Below are 6,799 nucleotides of genomic sequence, written 5' to 3'. Positions count from 1 at the left end.
GTTGGGCTGTTAACCTTTCCGTTATTTATTTTGAACAACTAAGCGAACAGCGCTGCGGGGGGCCTACGCACGCGAAAACGCTTGGGTTGGTGAATTCGGCGTTTGCTGACATTATCAGTTCACGCCACGACATACAAAAATAAGAAAAACGTCCTTTAACAGCCCAAGGTGGCGGCGCGCACATGTCTTACGTAAAACAGTCTACACACGGGATACATCTGTAAAGTATATTTACTGTGCGACTCGCCGTGGTAGCTTCGCGGCTAAGGTGTTTCGCTTCTAAACTCGAGGACGCAGGTTCGATTTCCGGTCACGGGAAACAAAAGTTATCACAAGAAGACTGGAGCAAAATATCGAGACATTGTCATTAGACTAGAGAGCGTGAGAGACGGATTGACGAAACTGACCTGTTTGTTATGCTAGCCTTCATACACGCCTAATGTAGCTCAACTAGCTCAGACAGAGACCTAACCCACCGAGCGGACCACGCGCGCGAGAATCGACGGCGCCCTTCTACAGCTTCCCCACTCATGCCTGAGAGCTGGAGAGCAGTCGCTCCGCCGAAACGTCGCTCGGCGACCAAGCGCGGGGCATCATCGCGTCGGGCATCCCTCTAGATCTGCTCTCCATCCGCATCAGCGTGGCATGACGCCACCGCTCTCCTCCGAGGAGGAGCGAGGGAGGAGCGAGAAGGAGAGCGAGCCTCGCCCACCGAGGCCCCTCCCCGCGGCGGGTGAGGAGGCCTCGGGGCGCCCGCCGCGGGCAGGACCCGTGGTGTGGTGAGTTGGCTGGCTGCGGCGCGCCGTCGTCGCAGCTAGGGCGTTCCTCGGGCGACACACACACACGCAGGCGCCGCCGCGGACGACCGGAGGAGCGGGCCCCACCGCCACCCCGGGCCCGAGACAGCGCCGCTGCTGCGCGCTCCACCCGCGTCACGTGACGCCCCTCTGACCCCCCCCCCCCCGCCGGCGAAGGCCAGCGCAACCCGTTGTGGCCGCCGCGAGCAGGCGCTCGGACCCCGACCGACGACGACGGCCGCCGGCCAAGCGCCGCCGACCACGCACGCCATGCGCGCCTGGATTCCCATGGACGCCGCACCGTCGCACCAGGCCTCCTCGCGAGCCTTCATGGACAACAGGGTAAGCCCACCGATGACCTGTCAGTGTGTGTGTGTGTGTGTGTCGTCTCCATGCCCGCCGGTGAACGCACGTGCTGGCCGGTACAACCCGCGTTTGGTGCGCTTTTTTTTTTTATTATTCGCGCACCGGCTTCGCTTCTCGGGGACAGCCTTCTTCGCTTGGATTTTTTTTCTTGCTGCCTCGGCCGTGACATTGAATACGGGTGCGCACTTCCTCTCTGCCCACAGTAGGGAAATGCGCGTGAAAACGACGACGTCGTTTATATGGACGCATGCTGGCACTGTCCCCTTCCTGCACGCTGCACACTCCCTGTCCTTGCTTGACGACGTAGAGCGAGGCTTGGGCTGCTCACAACGGTAGGGGTTTACAGCACACGCCCTCTTTTTCTACTTTTATTTGCTTCTTTATTTCTCTAGAACGTGCGCTGGGCTTTTTGGCTCGTGAAAACAAAGCCGTCGGCACCTTCTCTTCGCATGCATCCTACAACGACAATTGACCAACCCTCCACGTGACGTCTTGTTGAGCATGCCTATGCGTAAATATGCTCCAATTTGTTTCGCACACTACAGGCGCAACGCTGTCGACGTTACTTGGTTTAACGAAGGGGTCGCGTTGTTGACTTTCTGCGCATTTATTAAGGTGGCAGGTATCGATATAAAACACTGCCATTAAAAAAAAAAATTAAGGCTGTGTGTAGGGGTTTGCCGGCTTCACTCGTGACAGCACCAGGGTGAAGACGCGTTCTTTTTTTCTCTCTTTTTTTCTTTCGCCGCTTTCTGCTTACCACCGAGCGGATACTTCTTTGAGCACGGAATATCAGTATAGTTGGTCGACGTTGAGTCATCACTGTTTTGTTGGTTTTTCATTATGTTTTGTTTTACAACACTTGATCGCATAACTTCAATGTTCATTTCTGCATCGTGTTCGTCTTTTTATTTCATCGCAAATCAAAACACATGTTTCGGTTTCTGTAACAGCAGAACTTGTTCCGTTTCACCAGGTATATTGTCCAACCTGCCGGCGACTTTTAAGTGTGTTTTCCGTGCAGTAAGCGATTTAGTACGTTTCCTTCAGTTATTACGTTTTAAAAGTATTTTAATTCCATGCGGTTGTCGAAGCTTGGCCCGGCGACCTGTCAGGGTCATACAGGAAAGCTTCGGCAACGCGCGTGCTTCTACACGAACTCATTCTTCATGATCTCACTTTTTTTTTCTTTTACCTGCATGCCCTTCTACTTCTTTTTTTTTTTCTGTTTCGACAGCGCCTTGCACGTAGGCAAAATGATACTTCTTATTACCGGAAACACACTAGCCAAGCAAAACATTTCGAGTAAACCTGTCATTTTGGGCAACCCACAGCTATAGAAAGTCCGTCTCTCCAACATTCCTTTTCCGCCATTATTATTATTATTTTTTTTTGCCCAACGCTAAGTTCTTGTTCCGATGCTAAGGTTTCCTGGCCTAAGCCTTGGCATCATTCCGACTAACCGTTCAACACTGTAGTCAGCCATGCACACGTGCTCAGCGTAACTTCGCATCTGCACTGTTTAGAGGCCTCGGATTCCCTCCCTCTCTATATCTTGTATTCCTTTTTTGCCTGCGTACCACTACTTGCAACACGTGCTGGCCTACTACGACGCACCCCACAGTCGCGGTATGTTGTTGTTTGTGGTTATGTAGAGGAAGAGACGCTTATTTCTGCAACCCAGTCGGGAGCACGGCGCAGCATACAGTCGCGGTATGCCGGTGCCAAGCATATATAGTTCCTTTCCTTTTCTCTCTCTCTCTCTCTTGTGTGTGTGTGTGTGTGTGTGTGTGTGTGTGTGTGTGTGTGTGTGTGTGTGTGGTGTGTGTGTGTGTGCGCGTGTGTGTGTGTGTGTGTGTGTGTGTGTGTGTGTGTGTGTGTGTGTGTGTGTGTGTGTGTGTGTGTGTGTGTGTGTGTGTGTGCACGCAGTCATTTGAATGAACAGCAGATGGACTCATCAACGTGAACGCAAATTTGTACGTCTCCCGCTGCCCCCTCCCCCCCCCCCGGTATTTCACTCGGTTTTTTATTTTTTATCCGTAGTGTTCAGCGTGACAAAGTGTTGAGAGGATTATTGCAGCAAATGCATGCCCTTCTAGTAGCTGCTCATAGCGACGGGCCAAGGCGTTACCTTCTTTCTGTCCTTCAGACAGCGCGACCATCCGGCAGTTTGCTTTTCCAGGCAAGTGATGCGCAGCGTAGTCTGCACAGCGCAACGATGATGTCAGCATTGCTGGCACTGTACTGCTCGAGTGTGATGTGCATGCGGCGCGCGTCCTTCAGAAACATTGCACCCATGCATGCAGCCGACCACAAAATGTTTTCGGAGTACGGAAGTCGCCATATAGAGTTCAGTTTCCTGGTGAGTTGTCATCTCATTCGGGAGTACTGGTTAGAAATGTGACAGTCTCGTACGACTGAACACACTAAGTTAGTAGTACACACTGTACTTCTCCATTCGTGAACAGTATGCGATCTGCATGCTAGATTTTCTTTTTTTCTAATCATATTCCCGGCTCCGAGAACTTTCGCGGTTGGGGGCACCAAGTATTACATTCAATGCGCTTAGCATTTCTCTAGCTACCTCCCCTCCATACGGACCGACTGACTGGATGACGCAACACACCAAGAATAACGTCACGCACACGCGCGCGAGAGTGACGTCAGCGTAGCGCAAATGCATGCCCCGGTTGAACGTGAATAAAAATGGTTAAGAAGTTCCGCGAAGTATGACGGCGTTATTGTATGCAATAATTATTTTTATACATAGTCTTATTAATATGCGTTATATTACGCACAGTATTGTATACTACGGGAAAGCACGCCCTCTGGTGAACAAAGTTCGCAAACCACGACATCTGGAAAAAAAGAAAAAAGAGCTTAATTGCTGTTTTTTTCATAAGCCCAGAAATCGCTGCAGGGGAGGGGGGGGGTTCCTGATACAAACTAGAACAGTTTTGTCCAACCATCACTGGGATATTACAGGAAATACTTTTTGTCATCGCTTGTCTCTCTCTAACAGCTCCACACCGAGTATGATGCTGCAGCCTCGGGGAACATGGCGACAGGAAAATTGAGGGAACGTGAAAAGTTGTTTGTTTATCGAATGCCTTCGTTACGAACAAGCCGGGCGTATGGCCACATAAATGCGCAAGATAGACGCACTTTTTTTTTTAGTGTCACTCTAAGCCTCCATTGAAGAAGTTCACGTTTCTTGCCTCCTTCAAGCGTTGGTACAAAATGCAAAGTATTGATCAATACACGTGATAAGCTACTGATAACGCATGCGGAGCCACACCTAGAATAAATTCAGCACGCACGGGACGACATAAGCTGGTGACAGGACAAATGCGCGTGTCCTATCACCTTGCGTCGTTCAGTTTTCACTGCTGGTCATCACTATATGACCGTACGTACCAACCTTAGCCCATCAATAGAGTATTTTAGCAAGTTACGGAAATACGGTACGCAAATACGGTAAGGCAGTACGGTACGGCTCCTCCTTTCCCGGTCGTTGAGCGGCCAAAGCACAGCCAGCGGGAAAGGAGGAATGCTACCGTACTGCCTTACCGTATTTGCGTACCGTATTTCCGTAACTTGCTAAAAGACTCTAATGCCTCTTGTTTACCGATAAAGACGTTTTCGTCTTTCTCCTGGAACAATGAAATTTTGCTTACGTAACATGCCAAATGGGTCTGAGCGCCTTCGCAGTTTATGTAAAACTGCTTAGAGTATTCACGTAAGTCAAGATTCGCACTTTCACTGTGCTGCATGTACAACAAAACTGCAGCCTCGATGACATCAGTGCATGCCCTTTATAGTTACATCGGAAAATGAACAACAAAAATAAGTATTTTCCAGCGTGTTCTGCGGTCCGTGCTAAATCGCGTAGCGCATTGATTAAGGTCAGCTTTACAAACGTCATACCTTGTTACTGAAGGTAGACCATCGCGAGGGTTTTACCATTCATTCGTTTCTTGCAAAAGCAGAACGTTTCGTTACTTCTATTCTGCCTTAGAAGATGTGATTTTTTTCTCCTTGAATTTGCAGTAATCTCTTCTTGAACGTATAGAATACGAGGAAGTCCAACACAGGAAAGTGTAACGGCTCGCGACTCCTGTAACTTTATACCCTTCCTCGTTACCGTTCAGTTTTCGCATTATGTGTTCGGGGGCAAAATATCCTTTCGTTCGAGCTGGCTCTGTTGCTTTGTCGAGCAATATAAGACCCTGACTTGATTGCACTTAGAGTTAGTACGGGAAAACTTACGATATGTCGTCTGAATTTCGATTTTTGTGTCGCGATCTCTCGAACCATGCGGTTCGAAATGTTCGCGAAACTTTACGACTGCATTGTGTTGCTACGGGCTATCCGTCTCATTCGCGCTGTGTCGTAACGTAGGCTCAATTTTCCAGAGTCCTAGTACGTGTGCGAAACCACTGAGTCAAATTACCGTAATGAAATATCGACCGTCTGAGGCGGCTCAACGGTCATGCTAAATATGAAAAAAGAAAATGTCCCAGACAAAAAAAAAAGAAAAAGAAAAAGAAATTCCCGAAAGTTATGTCTGTCTGGCGTAGTGCCACTCACCGCTACGATCTATAAATGACGGAACCAGTACACTGCAAGACATTAAAATACTTCACACTAGTAATTGTAACTCTATTCCTCTTATGCAAAAAAAAAACAACAATCATTGACGATGTAATTTGAAGCCAATGACGATAAATAATTTCGAACTCTAACGTTACAGCACAAATTTGCCACCAAAGCGCAAAACATCAATGTCATGCAGTGAACCACATACATGGGAGCGAGCAGTCCACTATGAGGTGAAATGAGCTTCCAGGTAAGTTCTGAAATGAAGATGAGATCAATGTCCGAGGCGGCTACTGCTAACAAGTGCGAAAAGCACATTGGAGTGCCACGTAGTGGTGGAACCAGGCGAACTAAATCCAATGTCCCGGATATCTGAGTGTAATCAGAGTATTTTGATATTTCCTAAGGACCCTGGTAGAATGATAGACTAGCAGTTTTTGCAGCCAAGCAGTATGTGGCTATGCGAAACCGAAATTCGTCCGTCATATGTGCGCCAAAAATCCTAGCGCGTATGTGCGACAGCAATTGGGCAAGGCCCACTACTCACGACTGGTCCATAAAAAAATGAAGAAGTCGTCCGCGGGCAAAAAAAAACGTATGTGCCACAGAAATTGGGCAAATCTCACCACTCACCACTGGTCCACTAAAATTGAAGAAGGGAACACACGGGTGGCAAAGACCAATTAAGATTTCAGGAGAGACGTAACCAATACTTGAGAAATACTTTAACGAACCATCGGGATTAAACCAGTCATAAACACCGGGACCAAACGTTTCAGCTTCGCATAGTTAACCATCTGTGCGTAGTGCTAGGGCTTTTTTGTTTTTGTTCTTTATCAATGTATTCATTACAAGAGGTTCTGGGATTATCACGTCCTTCTCCACTTGCTCGTATATTACGCGCACCCGCACACACTGTATACAGGATTCCTCGGTGCATGGATGGACTTCGCTCAGTCGTCATTCCTCGTTTCTCATTGAAACGTCAGGCCATGTGGTGCTGTATTTCAGTAGTAGCCGATCTGTCGCTTTGTGCG

The 6,799-nt window shown here is 48.6% G+C and overlaps 1 protein-coding gene across 1 annotated transcript in view; it reads left to right on the top strand.

Moving 5' to 3' along the window:
• The first annotated feature begins 975 nt into the window (after nt 1–975).
• LOC119396304 (methylcytosine dioxygenase TET3) overlaps nt 976–6,799 on the top strand; it is a 196,919-nt gene continuing 191,095 nt past the window's right edge. The window contains exon 1 of the mRNA XM_049415909.1: nt 976–1,139. The gene's annotated coding sequence lies outside the window, so the exon portion shown is untranslated. The remainder of the gene's footprint in view (nt 1,140–6,799) is intronic.

This window comes from Rhipicephalus sanguineus, chromosome 1 (genome assembly GCF_013339695.2).
Source record: "Rhipicephalus sanguineus isolate Rsan-2018 chromosome 1, BIME_Rsan_1.4, whole genome shotgun sequence".
NCBI lineage: Eukaryota > Metazoa > Arthropoda > Arachnida > Ixodida > Ixodidae > Rhipicephalus > Rhipicephalus sanguineus.
This window is presented reverse-complemented; position numbering and strand designations above follow the sequence as displayed.